This window comes from Numida meleagris, chromosome 11, assembly GCF_002078875.1.
Source record: "Numida meleagris isolate 19003 breed g44 Domestic line chromosome 11, NumMel1.0, whole genome shotgun sequence".
NCBI classification, from domain to species: Eukaryota; Metazoa; Chordata; class Aves; order Galliformes; family Numididae; genus Numida; species Numida meleagris.
In genome coordinates this window covers 11950791-11963737 of record NC_034419.1, presented here as the reverse complement: position 1 = coordinate 11963737, position 12947 = coordinate 11950791, and the positions used below count along the sequence as shown (strand labels likewise).

The following is a 12947-nucleotide window of genomic DNA, read 5'->3' as shown; positions in this document are numbered from 1 at the left end:
TGAAAAGAATGCAGTGTCACTTCACCAAGAATTACATATACAATTTTAAGAGGTATTTTAAATATTTTTCTTAATAGCTGTCAGCAGAAGCGATGTGATGTGATTCTTCAGAAAGCATTGCTCTTTACTAAGCACAGGCAAGTGAGCTATCACCAGCATTACAATGGCTGCAGAAAACAGATTTAACATTAATTTATGAATAGCTGAACTTTTTATTTTTAATGTTTAATAGTGAATCATGCTCTAAACCCTTTATATTTCACTGCACATCAGCAAGGTTGTCAGGAGCAAAAGATCAGGATAACATAATTCTTATGGCTTGTTCTCATGCACCCCTCATTTCTTCCTGAAGCAGCCTGAATCATCTTGAAAGTAAGACGCATTGGGTGGCAAATTTTAAAGCGAGAGTTGTTGTTCTTTAAGGGCCATCGGGTCCTTAAAAGCAGAGCTTCCAGATGAAACCTTGTGAGTCAGGGTTCATTCACTCACACTGACACTGAGTCAGGCGCATTGATTTCTAAGAGCCATAAGCAAAGGAAGGTAAGGCTGCTGGCCACGCATGTGTACCTGCATCCTAGCACTCATCCTGGGTAGAAAGAAAGTGCAAGAATTTGTCATCATTTATTTAAAGCTGAAATAGGCAGAGCAGGTATTCCAGGCTCCTGGAACTCAGATGTCATTTTAGTCCAGCAAGGGAGCGAAGTCTCTGCGCACCACGAAATAGGCTCCAGCCTAGTGGCAATCAAAAGCTACCTAAAACCAAAATGTAAAGATATCAACCCCCAGCAACATATTCAAAACCACATGGACTACGACAATACTGCTTTCATTGCTGAGCTTTGACACACGAGCTGCGTTTTCTATCCTCTGAGAAACCTGAGATCCCTTGATGACACCCAGCAAGAATGACTCTCACACCCGATGGAGGAGAAGGCACCAGTTAAGGAGGTGACCTCTGGTATTCTGATGATTCAGGAGGAAGATGAGTCCTCCACAGGACACTTAATGGAAGAAGCATATTCCCTTATCAAGCAGACAATGGAAGAAAGAACGGTGAAAGGCTTTTGTGCAAGACTTTTTATTATTATCGCTACTACCTCGGTGTTCTGCCTACTCGAAACACCTCTATGATCTCTCAGGTGCAGTGAAATACTGACTAACACTGGACATAAAATTGGTTAGCCTCAATGATCTCAGTATCCCACAGTATCTCCTGAGTAGCTGAAAGCAGACAGGCTGCTGCTCTCTCCTCGAGATATTTTCTTAGTGACAGTAGATACATCCAACTCTACTGCCATATCACCTCTTCAGGTGCTCCTGCTACAAACCATCAATTATAATTTTATCAAGCCATAGCGGCTGGTTGCTGTATTAGGTAATCATGAGACTGTTACAGAACTATACAAGAGAAATGAAGCCTGGGGCTGTTATAGTATGTAACAAACCTGTCATTAATTACTGAGGAAAAGCTTTCTGCTTTTTAAATTATTTACACGGCTGGGTCTACAGTAGCAAGATTAAACATAATTAAAATGGAAGCTCAAAACTCCAAGGGGGGCAAGCTGATGCACAGCTCAACTGGCACCAGTCACACACAGATAAGGACACAGCTATGGTGATCTGCCCTCGGGCTGACACATGGCACTTCCAGCACTCACCGTGGACTGGGGCTCTTTTTATGAAATAATTTCAGATAAAGACCCATTAATCTCATAAACTTGCACATAGGACGCCTTCCTTAAGTACTTTATCCCTATGACTGGCATATCTTTGGAAGCACTTCTTTGTCTTAGTCTTTGAGGTTTTAGTGAAGGAAAATGTAATCTTCCAACATGGTTATTGCCTTCCCAGGTTTCAATTTAATTGGGCTATGCAGTAGTTCAAGCACTACATACACTCGAAAAAAACTCTGAATTCAATCCGTATAAATAATATAGTCCCTTAACAGGCAAAGCTATGTGTTAACTCTCCAAAGCAGTTTATTCACAGAAAGAAGACTTTATTATACTGTATTTTAAAACAAAGTTAACATTTTGCTACATTTTCTTTCATTATGCTTCATTATAGCAGTTCGTACCATATCTCCTGCTGTGTATGAAAACAGGTCGGTATTGTCCCCATTTTTAAAAAACCCTTACATTAAAATTTGGAGTTCTAATTGCTGGTTTTTGTGTTGGTGTGGTTTTTTTCCTCCAGCATGGAGATGCCCAATATTAAGCATCAAGGAGTTATTTTCAGAACAAGTCACTTCAAAAGTCTTGGATACTTTGGCCTTCCAGAGAAATCTGGGAGTTCTAAAGATCTGTCTCACCAACACATGGTGAATCTGCACAAGTATATATACTTGCATACAAAGTATTTCCAATTATTTTAACAGGACATGGCTATGCTAATCCTCAGTCTTTGCAGTCCCACCAGGTAGACATCCTGCTCAGCAGAAAAGACTATTCATCTTTGCTGAGGCTTTAGGATTATTACTTTTCTTTTTTAAATGCTGCCTCAAAGCTGACTGCTCTTTGATCTCTGGCTCAGAGGTAAGGGTTTTTTTCCTTCAGTGAAGATTTAGGTCACTTTGGATACATCCAGTATCTTATTTACATATGGAAATTGTTACCACAAGAGCACCACTAACTCCTTTTCACATCTACAGGCTCCAGTCAGTATCTGCATTGCTCTTTCTCTCTACAGGTATGTACCACATCATGTGTTATGGTACAGTTGCAGTATTCTCCTTAAACCAAGCCACGAGATACACCTCACTACTACTTCTGAGTGTTAAAGTTATCTGACAAATGCTTTTTGACATAAGTATCCCCACATTATACTGAGTATTCCCCTAACACCAAAATGGTTAACCTAGATTAACCTCCACATAGTTAAATTAGTCTTTCATGTCTAATTATGTCCTGTGATAGGATACATTAGTTCCAATCCTCGCAGCCATAAGGGACCTGTAGTTTCAAGTGACCTCTACACATGGACAATAATCCAAATTAAAGCAGACATGAAAGCAGGATCAGGGCCAAGACATGTAGGATTTTGTACGAGTTTCGAAGGTCAGCTTAAAGATTTGAAGGCTCTGGGCACTGCTCTACTTGGGAGCTCATGGAAAATTAACCTGTTTTAAACCTGACAGCTAAGAGGTACTCAGCAAATAATCTGTTTGTGCACAGATTAACTTTCTATCACATGCCTTTATCCTAACAGATTGCTGTGCTGTCCTCAGCTACGTGCCATAGCAGTATGCTGTGCTTGAGAATATACAGAAGCACTTTGTTCTGCACTGTGGTTTTACCCAAACTATACACAGTTGATATCTAATTGTTATACAATAATCAACCTGGCTTTTGATGCTCTTAATTTATGATTTTTCAGGAGGTGATTTTCCCACCAATACGCTGCCCTAATTTATCTCACCCAATTCTGCTGTAGATTGGTTGTTTGGTAACTTAGATAAGGTGTTCAGTTTGCATTTAGAACCCTGTCAATACAGATCAATGAAACTGCATCAACTAATGACTAGAGAAGACGTTAAATTGGTATAATATAAACCTTTCTTCTGAGATCTGCTTTGAGCAAAGACCATCTGCACCAAGGTGAGATGAGACAAGAGGAAACCAACACCACCTCTACTAAGTGAGAAGGAAATACAGTGAAAGTCAGGGAGGAAAATGAAAAAGAGCCTTAAACCATTGCCGGGCACATTACTTCATTTGGAAATTTAAATATTCTAAAAGCACATGAGCATTAATTGTCCCTCACCATATTCCTCCCAGGGCCACATTTCAGTTGTTCAACTGAGTGTGAGCAGGACAGAACACATGCGCTAGAAACACTGAGATCTTGGTGTTCTCAGTGCTCAACATCATCTGCTCAAAAATGGGCTGAACTTTGAGCAGCACTTGCAGCAGCTTCTCTCCAGCAAGCTGTAGACTCTAAGAGATGAAGCTACGCCGTGTGAAGGAAGGAAAACATCAGTGCTATATGATCTTCAGCACAATAGCTGAAATTCACTGGTGGCTCCTGCAAAGAAGTGATGCTTGAAGTTCCGTTCTCTATAATCTAGAGAAACATCTGGGAAAATAGGAGTTTCTCCCCTTACTTTGCTATCATCAGGGCCTTGCCCTTCAGACAGAGTCATTCTGCACCTCCAGTGAAACCCGAAGAGAGCATTTGTGCAAGCAAGTCACCAGTTTCCCTCACCTCATGCATTGCTCACACAGAACTGACCTGAGGTATAAGTGCCCTGCAGTGCTGCATGTCAGCTCAGCAACAAACGCATCTAACAACTGACATTATTTTAGGCAATCTGTATCTCGTCCAAGTACTTCTGGCCCTCTGTAATATGTACTGATACTATTTAGCACAAAGTCATTTTTATACTCATCACCCCACTTCCTTTTGACCTATATGTTCAACTGTCTCACAGAGTAATAGGGCATTCGGTTACCTGTCCTACCTCTGGCATAATGCACAGTGGCACTGCAGAATGGCTCAGAGAAGACAACCCCTTTCACAGCTGGCAGTCACAGCATTTGTACATCCTGCTTTTAGACCTCTTCCTCACTCAGCAGTTAAATCAGAGTTCAAGACCCCTCCTGCTTCGGAGGGATGAGTGGCCAAGGAAAGCAGAGGTGCCTGTGCCACGACAGAAGGTTGTTAACCACACTGTAAGAGGCACAAACCAATGGAAAAATTCATCCAGGACAGGGAACAGAGCATGTCCAAATAACCCCAGTCTGTCACAGTGACTGACATCAGTGGACACCTTCCCCCAGGTAACCCTCCAGGCTATTTCCTGCTATCTTCAGACCAGGAACAAAAATTAAAAATGACAAGCCTTTGCCTTCTCCAAACGATTAACTACTCCCCTTGCAGATTATCAGTTCTACTGCAGACTTCATAGAAATGACCAAGAAAAAAAACACAAAGTTCAACCTTTTCTCCAGCTCAATGGTACGCCTTAGGCAGATCCTCAGCCCCATAGGAAAAGTTGCTGAAAACTCCACAGAATCAGACCAGTTTACACCAGAGGAAGATCTAGACCACTGTGCTTAATACGGATTCGCTTGCGATCAAAGCTCTTCTAATATTTAGTGTCTGTAAAGAGCTAAAACTAATAAAACATTCAAAAGAGGTGGGAAAAAAAAATACCCAAAAGGAACAAAGATGTAATTATGTACTATAATTTCTTAAAGTACTTTCAGCCCCCACATCTCAGTATATGACTTTTATTATTAATGACTTAAATGCACAAGTAACAAAGGACAATTTGCAGTTCATAATTATGCCACATTTGTCTGCCACCACTGATTCACTAATACTAATTTTGTTTAACATATACTGTGTGGAGAACTGTACAATAAATCTTGTGACATAAAGCAATAACTTCTCCCAAGCTTGTGTGATTTCTGTCATCTTACCCAGAATACAGTTCACCTATTTCATATTTTCGATATGCTGTTTCAGGAATTAATAACAATAAATACATGTTTACATTGCATAAAATTTGAATTATAGGGGGAATTGTATTTGCTGAAAGGTCAGTACTGAGAGCATCTCACTGAACGTGGTTTATCAACCGCGAATCAAAGGTCTAAGAAACAATAAGTGTATTATCAGTGGAGTTGGAACACAATCTAATTTGGCATTCTTTCCAAAAATACACTGCCATGGAAGTACTTCACTTGTCAGTGTTTTTCTCCATTTGACACTGATTTCATCTTACATGTTGTACTGGTATGCCCTAAGACAAGTTTTACCATTTGTTCTTTTAGTCCTACATAGCTAGATGTCTATTTGAGTAATTAAGGTTAGATTTTAGATTAATTTTCACAATAGTTTAAGCATGATTATTACGTTATGGGTGTTTGACCTTGAAATCAATACTCAAAGTTACTTTTCTATCCTTCATGAAGTTTCTATGCTTCTGTGACTAGAGTATACATGGTCTATATTATTCAGAGGAATGCTATAGGAGGTTTGAATATTATAGTACTGTTCTAAAATTAATTTTGATGTGCATTTTACTGCAAGACATTTGATGTTCATAGAATCATAGAATTGCTCAGGTTGGAAAAGACCTTCAAGTCCAACTGCAACCTAACCATACTGCTCTAACAACCCACCGCTAAATCATGTCCCTGAGCAACACATCCAAATGGTTTTTAAACACATTCAGGGATGGTGACTCAACCACCTCCCTGGGGAGCCTGTTCCAGTGCTTAACAACCCTTTCTGTAAAGAAGTTCTTCCTGATATCCAACCTAAACCTCCCCTGGCGCAGCCTCAGGCCACTTCCCCTTGTCCTGTCACCTGTCACCAGTGAGAAGAGACCAGCCCGGCTCTCACTGCAATCACCTTTCAGGTATTTAAAGAGAGCAATCAGGTCTCCCCTCAGCCTCCTCTTCCCCAGACTAAACAGCCCCAGTTCCTTTAGTCCCTCCTTGTAGGGCATATTCTCCAAGCCCTTCACCAGCCTTGTTGCCCTTCTTTGGACCTGCTCCAGCCCCTCCATGTCCTTTCTGTACTGAGGCACCCAAAACTGAACACAGTAGTCGAGGTGGGGCCTCACCAATGCCAAGTACAGGGGCAGGATGACTTCCCTAGTCCTGCTCATCACACCATTCCTGATACAAGCCAGGATGCCATTGGCCTTCTTGGCCACCTGGGCACACTGCTGGCTCATATTCAGCCAACTGTCCATCAGCACACCAAGGACATTGTAAGTACAAAGTTTACTCAGAAGATGTTATGATGTCTGGACTATGTTTTAGCTGTCTCCAAAACTTTATATATCTGTAGAAATAAGATATTTATTTACAAATGACTTGGCTTGCAGTGGTTACATTTTCAGTTTTTGAACTTTCCCAAGCATTGCAAGAAATTTTTTTGCAATTGCAAAAAAAATAATCCAGAATTGGTGAACCACTGTGCAAACGCTATGGATAGACTAATACTTGCTGCACTTCTACCTGCTGCAATTGATTTTGATCTGCCTAGGTTTATTACTTACCTATCGATGACAAAACTGTTTTTGGTCAGTTCTGTGGCTGCAGAACTTTCCATGCCAGTTTTCAAATACCACCAAAATATCAAACGTTCAACAACAAAAGTCATCCTGAGGTAGCAGGCCAATTAGTTACAGGAGTTAACAACCCCCTTCAGAGCTTTGTTTTTTCTTTCGTACAATTGTACTGGTAGGACAGTAACAATAAGCAGTACAGCATGGACAAGTAGGATTTAATGATCCACTTAAAACCCAGAAGTGGAAATGCGGCTGACACTTCATCTACTGTTTATTTACTCTAGCTCAAACACAGGGCAACGATGTAGTAGCATTCAGCTCTGGCTCTGTTCACAGTACTATCATAAGCATGTGCTTAACTTTAATCATGTCATTGTTCCCATCCTGGGCTTGAATTGCTGCCTGGCTGCAGATGCTTTCCAGAATAATGTCCTGAAGTCAGTCGTTAAGATTTATCTGCACAGATTTAATGGACCAATTCCAGACTTCTTTCTCACTAACGTCAATGGAGGGAAACGGTCACCTGAGACATCTGTGCCCTGCCAGGACCATTCTTGCATTTCTCGCAGCCACACAGCCTGACTCCAGCTATGCTGGCAAGTCCCTTTCCATGGGGAAGAGTGACAGTCCTCATCTGCACTCAGTGCTGGGAAATGCAGGCACACCCAGAAGCTTCATGGCACACTCTACAATAAAGATCAAAAACCTCAGTCCAAGCAGCATCTATTCTTCTGAATTATCTTAATCTATTCATCTGAATATATTACTTTATTCATTTTGTGAAATAAGCCCTTATTTGCCATATGCTTATCATCTCACACCTAAAAGATCTCAATGGCAATCAGCTTTTTAATCAAGATCACTAGTTTCCGAGGCCTTCCAGAAAAAAAGAACAAATGATAAAGCATGGTTATCCAAGTGATCCCTCAGATGCCAAAATGCTCGCCTTAATCTACCTGCCTCTCAAGAAAGAACAACAATTATCTTTCTCCAAGATGCAACATTCAATCTGTGTTGAAGAGGTACAATGGCATATTTAGATTGTATCACACAGATGATATAAAGGCCAACATGGAAAGTACTTCCCACAGGAATTTCTGTCATCACTATTAACTATTCTTTATAAGAAGATATACACCAGAGATACATGCTGTGCTTTAGAAAACAGAATACGATTTAGCCTGTGTATCAAGGAATATAGTCTCAAATTAAGAAAGCTGATCATAAACCTGCACAGATTTCAAGTTACACCAAGTGCACTGAGTGCCATTTGATACCAGCTAGAACAAAGTACGAAGATCATATCCAATATGTTTGGACATACTGGGATTTCTGATTTCTTCAGAAAGAGAACACCTTGAAACTAAACCCAGCTGCTATCAGATGCACTTCTGGAACATAACTCAAGATGAAGAGAGAGTGATTAGAAAGGTAGCCTGTATTACTGCTTTCGTTACTGTCCTCATTTTCGTACACCAGCAAGCAGAGATGGTGGAGGAAGAACCCCTGAGTCTTAAGTCACTGACACAAACCCGGCACACATAAGAGCCATAACAAAGTCACTGCTTGGGCAGCCGCAGGGGAAATGAAGAAGAGGTCTGCACTCTCCTCCTACCAAATGAGTCTGAAAACTGCAGCCATGATGTGAGCCCTTTGCCTTCCAGCAACAAGATCCAAAAAGAAATAAAAGCCCATATCCAATTTCTTGTTCAGCTGTCATGCTTTTGGCCCTGGAGACCCCTAGTTTAGTTCTCCTGGTATGTGTTCACTGCTCAGGTGGCTGTACCACGAGCATTTCCACCGCCAGACCTGCCGGCCTCACACTGTTACAAAACACAAATGCTTTTCTATGCCAGCAACTGCTTCATTCCTGCAACTCTGATGATGAATAAGCAGTAAACACGCCACAGAATTAATTTAGCCCTATGGCAGATCATTGCGAGAAGCTGAAAGTTATAAAATAGGCCCATTCTGGATACAGCTTTAAGACTGATAGGTAACACTCATTCACAAAAGGAAACTATAATGACGTGAATATAAATGTTAATGTGAAGTTCAAATGCAATTTTAAATATTTATCCTGCAGAGGTAAACAGCCACAGTGAATATCTAAAGAGTAAACACACATTAAATCAATTTAAGTGCTTGCAAACTAATCTATTCTCATATCCATTTACTTAAAGACGCAGTCTATATTGCGAAGATCCCAGACGTTAATTGATGTTAACATACTTAAAAACCTTCACCCTGTTGTTCACAGTCACGCCTCACAGGTCAGCTCTGCCAGCAATCAGATCCCCTGGACTCCCTCATCACCAGTTCTCAGGAAAGTTCTGCTCTCTTCAAAATTGAGATGGACTATTTTCCCAAAAATTGTCAAAATAAATAATTGCTCCAAACATTTTCTTTGAGATGTAAAAAGCCCAAACATAGATTCATATTCATTTACTTTTTTGTTTTTGTTGTCACAATCCTGGACTGAACCCCAACTGCAGTAGCTGATTGAAATACCCAGGATGCTCCCATGGGCTGAGCAAACACTGAGCAAAAAATGTTGCCTTTAGGGGACTTTGAGTGAATTTATTTTGATGGCTGGTATCCAAACATTTCACAACATACAGTTTCAGAAACAGATGTATTTTTGCCTTTGCTTCTTTCCTGAAGTGTAGGTCTGCTATACAGCCAAACAGAATAGGAAGTTCCATGAATCACAGGACTGTTCTCATTCCCCAAGACAACCACTCAATGCAATGAGGCCTTCTGAAACCTCTGCTGTACTTTGCCAGCACTTTGACATTATCCTTAACCTGTAAGACCAATCGCATGGGACACAGAAGCAGACCTTACACAAAACTGGTACTTCTTCACAAGCTAATTATTATGTTTCTAGATAATAAAGGCAATAATAAGATTGTAACAAGAAACAAAAGCATTAGGAACTTTCAGACTGCTCCCTCCAGATTATCCATATACATCACTACTTAAAACTACTACAGAGTAAGCAAGACTTAATACCACTCAATTTCATATGAGCTCTCTGAACTTCTATTTAAACAGAGAAATCTTTTAAACTTTGTCTTGATGAGATATTGAGAGTAATTTTGCATATTTTCAAAGCTGGATTTTACCTACAAAATACCAATTATGATGTTCAATGAAGAATGATTAGTTGTAATTTTACAATGTGACAACAAAGGATATCTACTTTTCATCTGCTTAACATAACTGATAATATAACAATTCCTAGATTAAACAACCTCAAATAAACATAATGAGCTCATAGGGAATTCCTTCAGTCTGGTTAAGCAAGTACTTTCCTAATACTTGAGGTATCATTAAAACCTTCCTAATTTCAACAGAAACAGATGTGCATCATAATACCATTACCAAATGCAACCCTTGATACATCAATAAATAAATGAAGGAAAAAGAATACATTTTCCTTATGCGATACTGAATTACTTCAGTACAAATAGGAAATAACTGCTGATATTAAGGGTTTCAAGGTGTAATATTAAGCTATAAGCATTGTTACACAGCAACATTTGTCAAGGTGATATCCCATTCACATAGGTCATAATATATCCTTAAAGCAAGAGCAGCTCAAACCCTACTGTTATTAGATCTTGGTCAATTCCACAAAACAGCAGGAAATTCCTCAGCTATAATACTAAACAATGCTCACTACAGATACCACCAGCACTTTGAACTGAAGATGAAGGTAGCACAACAGACCAGCACAGGATGATTTTTGATCACAAAGATGCTTTTTTCAGCAATGCATTAGCATAATAATACCTTGTATGAGCTTATGAGTACCTGGATTTAATGTGCTTACCCCTGAAGACCATAAAAAAAACCTGCTTTGTAGGCAATACTCCTGAATTGTTACCGATCTAAATAACAATTACCATGTTATCATCTGTTTCAGCTTTGTGTTCATTACTGTAAACATTCATACTGTAAGAATAGCAAGCAACCTACAAGAAAATAGATCAGTGAGAACTATAGAATACAATAGCATGAGAATGATTAGATAAAATCAGGTAAGATTAAAGTCGGTCAAACTAAATAAGCAGACACTTTCACCAGAAAAACCAGGGCTTTTGGTCTAGGAACCATGGAGTATTTCACAAGAATCTTGTTGAGCAACAGTCACTGAAGTTCATCTCCAATTAAGCAAGTCACTTTCTCCCTATTCACACCACTGTCTCATAGCCAGCTGTTGTGCACCCTTGAGCCTCCAGCAGCATCACCTCCCCTTTTCTTTCCCAGCTGTTTTTCTTGCACATGAGGAAAGGAAAACAGAGCAAGACAGACAGATCAACTCAGGTTGGCAGCCATCTCTGGAGGAACCAATCCAAATCAAAGCCTCTTAGCATGTTTGCCAGGTTCCTTGGGGCTATGACTCTCACTTGAGAAGACCTGCCTGAGGATACGTGGCTGCATGCCGCAACAAAGCCTGGATCTCCTCTGATGGGCATATGCTTCCCATCTCCTTCCACATCACTCTTTAATTAAGAGGTACAGGGCTTGTCAAGCACTGAAATGCGGCACACATCACAGTTAGCAGGTAACTACATTAATTGCAAATGGTGACATTTGAACAATGACTTTTTCAACAACACGTCCAAGGGTACCTTACAAGAGGCAGCCTGCTACAGCAAGAATCAAGCCCAAGAGGCCATACTTGGCAGTGGATGCAGGTCTGGCTATAGGACTGCTAGGCAGAATTTATGGCTACAATTTTAAAATCAAACTAATACAAAGCACTGAACTGAAAAGAGCTCAATTAACATGCATGAGGCCAAACTTCCTGCTGATATAATTTCTCCAACTTCAATGGAAATGGAACAGAAGTGAATCTGGCTCATTATTTCCTATTCTTCTGAAGACACACAGATGATAGTATCGGCTATACTGTTATCACAGCATGGAAAGAGCTCTGTTATGGTGACCACTAATGCCGTATGCTGGGGAAAAGATAAACATTCATTCTTGCTTCCAAACAATGAACAGAGAGATTGTATCTGGTCTCACAGAAACTAGTATTCACTGCAAGCCCTTATACTACATTGTGGTAACAGACATATTCTAACTAAGCATGGAACAGGTCATGGATTCAAACTTCTGAGCAAGTAAATTAAAGATTTTAAAGAATATCCTCAGCCAAAAGTAAAGAAGTGCAGGGCTAGTTCAAATCCCACTGCAGATGGGAGAAAATCTCACTGCTAACAATGGGTTTTGCTGAGGGTTCAGAGTTCACACAGTTAGAAGGTAACATTTCATATGTGAAATTCTTTTGTTCAAATCTGTGGCCCATTCTGTCCATACGGGGTTGGAATTTACCATGTGTTGATCTTGATTTGCTGATATTTGCTAGGCTACATGCCTGGCTTTCAAAAGGTGACAAACTGGTCCCATTAGTCCTTTTTAAACACCCAGTACCAGTTCACACATTTATTCTCTATACCTTTCCTGCAAACGACAGGTCACAATTAAGGAAGTCTTTCCTGTGGAACAGAAAACTTGAAAATTTTGAAAGCATGTTATTCTGTGCTTTTATCTTCAATCATAGAATCATAAAGGTTGGGATGACCACTAAGATCTAGTCCAGCCATCAAACCATGTTTCAGAGCAGACGCAAACATGCCATTCATTGTGACACCTGCCCTAATCTTGAAAACCTCCAGGGATTGTGACTCCACCATCTCCCTGGAGATCCTGTTCCAATGCTGCATCACTCCTTCCGATGAGAAATTTTCCCTATTTTTTTTTTCTATTTTTCAATCTTATTTATTGTATTTTACTTATGCAAACATTGCCACATTGGGCTAAACCATGAGCAAACATAGAATTTTGCCATGCTTAATGTCCTTCTAGCACTTAGTCCCTTTCCTTTTCAGCAGTAGCAACCCAA

General features: G+C 40.1%; 1 long non-coding RNA gene across 18 annotated transcripts in view; it reads right to left on the bottom strand.

The window, feature by feature from the left end:
* The window catches only part of LOC110404622, a 227154-nt gene that overhangs the window by 159175 nt on the left and 55032 nt on the right, over window positions 1–12947 (bottom strand). The window lies entirely within an intron of this gene.